The sequence below is a fragment of the Sinocyclocheilus grahami genome, unplaced genomic scaffold (assembly GCF_001515645.1).
Source record: "Sinocyclocheilus grahami isolate Dianchi unplaced genomic scaffold, SAMN03320097.WGS_v1.1 scaffold1032.1, whole genome shotgun sequence".
In the NCBI taxonomy this organism is placed as follows: Eukaryota; Metazoa; Chordata; class Actinopteri; order Cypriniformes; family Cyprinidae; genus Sinocyclocheilus; species Sinocyclocheilus grahami.
Genome location: NW_015506211.1, coordinates 495,570 through 498,949, shown reverse-complemented (window position 1 = coordinate 498,949; position 3,380 = coordinate 495,570). Strand labels below are relative to the sequence as shown.

Sequence of the window (3,380 nt, the reverse complement as noted above, 5' to 3'; positions counted from 1 at the left end):
CGGTCTGTACAGTAGAAAAACCATTACACCTATGGAGAGTCCCCACAAGGATAGCTGACCAGACTGTGTTTGTGTGAGAGTGTGAGTGTGTGTGTGAGTGAGTGTCTGTGTGTGTGAGTGAGTGTGTGTGCGAGAGTGTGTGTGTGTGAGTGAGAGAGAGTGTGTGTGTGTGTGTGTGTGAGTGTGTGAGAGACACTCTCGCACACACACTCTCGCACACACACACTCTCTCACTCACACACTCTCTCTCTCACACACACACACTCTCGCACACACACACACGCACTCTCGCACTCACACACTCTCTCACTCTCGCACTCACACTCTCACACACACTCTCACTCACTCTCACTCTCACACACACACTCTCACACACTCACACACACACACTCTCTCACTCACACACTCTCTCTCTCACACACACTCGCAATCACACACTCTCGCACTCACACACTCTCACTCTCACTCACTCTCACACACACTCTCTCACTCTCACACACACTCTCGCACTCACACACACTCTCTCACTCACACACACTCTCTCTCACTCACACACACTCTCTCTCTCTCACTCACTCTCACACTCTCTCACTCACTCTCCTCTCTCACACACACACTCTCGCACACACACACACGCACGCACTCTCGCACTCACACACTCTCTCACTCTCGCACTCACTCTCACTCTCACACTCTCTCACTCACACTCTCACACACACTCTCACTCACTCTCTCACTCTCACTCTCACACACACACACTCTCACACACTCACACACACACACTCTCACACACTCTCTCACTCTCGCACTCACTCTCACACTCTCTCTCACACACACACACACTCTCGCACTCTCTCTCTCACTCACTCTCACACTCTCTCACACACACACACACTCACACACACTCTCACTCACTCTCTCACTCTCACTCTCACACACACACACTCTCACACACTCACACACACACACACACACACACTCTCACACATACTCACACACACACACACTCTCTCTCTCTCTCTCTCTCACACACACACACACACACTCTCACACATACACACACACTCTCACACACAGAGAGAGAATGGGACACACTCTCTCTCTCACACACACACACACTCTCACACATACACACACTCTCACACACAGAGAGAGAATGGGACTGTCAGGTATCACACAATAACACAGTCTCCGCAAACCAACATCTAATTAACCTCCAGCACACCAAACAAGGCAACAGAGCCTCAGTAAAATATATAAACACTCTATATTTGGATACCGGGTCAGTTAATAATAGATGTCCCGTCTGAGTGCGAGTGTGTGGCCGCGTCTCAACAGCTAGCGAGCTGCCTCCCCAGACAGCATCCTTCGAGACGCTCGGCTCCAGCGTTCCATTCGAACGCTCGAAAAACGTGATGTCTAGGAAGGCAGCCCGCTAGGTTTTGAAACACAGCCACTGTGTCCATCCATCCAGAAGAACAACAACAACTGCGTGTGTGCCGCCACACACCAAATCAGCCACAGAGTGCATTACATACACGATATACGACCACAGGACGAGAACAGCGGTTGAGAATCACGATTACATCATGAGAGAGGAAGGTTATAATATCTGTGTGGACTGCGCTGCTCGCTGCTCGCACGGCCTTGAGTCCCAGCCGCCCCCGGACACACAGAGTCACACGATCCTGCAACGTTAACACAACAATCCGCACTGAATCTCACTCTCGCTCACGCGTCTGCCCGTGTGTGATGATGAACGGCGCCGATGGGACGCGAATATCGCAGTTCGACGCGAGCATCTTTAGCTGCTAGTCAGTGTAGCGCAGCGGCGAGCAGGCCTTTTCATCATCACATTCATCGTGCGAACGCGCGGCGCTATTTTCCGCGTTCCGACGCGCGGTAGACGCGAGCTGACAGGCGCGTCTTGCTGGCGGGATCGACGGCAGGCAGGGCTGAGGAGGGTGAACGGTGTTAGACGAAGTCTGCACTTACCTAGCTTTACTTTCTACGCCATCTTGGATCCACTTGTCAGCCTGTCGCGGTGCATTATGGGTCAAATATTTCTGCGCACTGCTTCCTGCCACAGCGCGGAACACACTGCAGGACTCACGCGAATCTTTCAGGGTTGTTGTTTTTTTTTTTTATGCTCATAAACAGTATACAGATAAACAGCAATACAAATATCAACAAATAAAAATGTCAAAAATAAATAAATAAATTAAAAAGGGGGTGTTTAATGCATTACACACTGGAGAAAGTTTTTTTGATACATTACAATGTTTTTTTAAAATTCATTAAAAGTAGGAAAAGAGTTACACACAGATAAAGTTTTTAAAGCTTTTTTGTTCTTAGACAACTGGATCAATGAACGGCTTTTGTTCGAATTCTTTCCTGAAAGCAAAAAAAGAGGGGTCTGGAGTTTATTTGAGAGTCTGTGCATCTGTGAATGTGGACTTCTGCAAGCAGCAGAATCAGATTCTCTACATAAAACTACCGCACACTTTCATTATACATTTCACTCCGAATGAGACCTAAAACATCTCGCCGACATGTCTCTGTAAATGGACAGCTCCAAAAGAGATGATCAACTGAGTCATCACAAAAAGAGCAAATGGAGGGAATATCACTTTTGAATTTCTTCATGATTTGCAGGATAGAACTTATGAATTATTTTGTAAGAAATCTCCTCTACTTTGTAACTAGCATCCACATGTTTTCCCAGCAGATGTTACCCACTGCATTAACCCAACAAGCAGTCACCGCTGGCAGAAATATTAATATCCTGCTCAAATAATGAGCGCTTTTCAGCTTTTTATTTCCAGGGGCCCGCAAATATGACGGTTCCCTCTGCCACTCCCTTCCTAAAGTATAAAGACAGCTGTATAGTTTCATGTAGAAAAAGCCATTTATATTGATCTAGGCCTATGTAAATGACTAATAATTGGCTTTTAAATAAATAAATAAATAAATACAATCTGGAAAATGTTTACTTTTTATTATATTGACGGTGTGTTTTTCCCCTACTCAATTATTAGATGTATAAACCTCAGACACATATTTTTTTATTCAAAATTCAAATGGATTTTCATAGAACTTCAACTTCACACTAATTTTTTTAATTTACTTATGCTCACCAAGGCTGCATTTATTTATTCAAAAATACAGTTAAAGCAGTAATATTGTGAAATTTTATTATAATTATAAAAGTGTTCTATTATTACTACATAGACAGACAGACAGACAGACAGACAGACAGACAGACAGACAGACAGACAGAAAGACAGACAGACAGACAGACAGACAGACAGACAGAAAGACAGACAGACAGACAGACAGAAAGACAGAAAGACAGACAGACAGACAGACAGACAGACAGA

At 45.2% G+C, this 3,380-nt stretch overlaps 1 protein-coding gene across 1 annotated transcript in view; it reads right to left on the bottom strand.

Moving 5' to 3' along the window:
- The window catches only part of LOC107565856 (probable helicase with zinc finger domain), a 63,699-nt gene extending 61,618 nt beyond the window's left edge, over positions 1-2,081 (bottom strand). Inside the window, exon 1 of the mRNA XM_016251143.1 lies at positions 1,996-2,081. The gene's annotated coding sequence lies outside the window, so the exon portion shown is untranslated. The remainder of the gene's footprint in view (positions 1-1,995) is intronic.
- Positions 2,082-3,380: the final 1,299 nt, after the last annotated feature.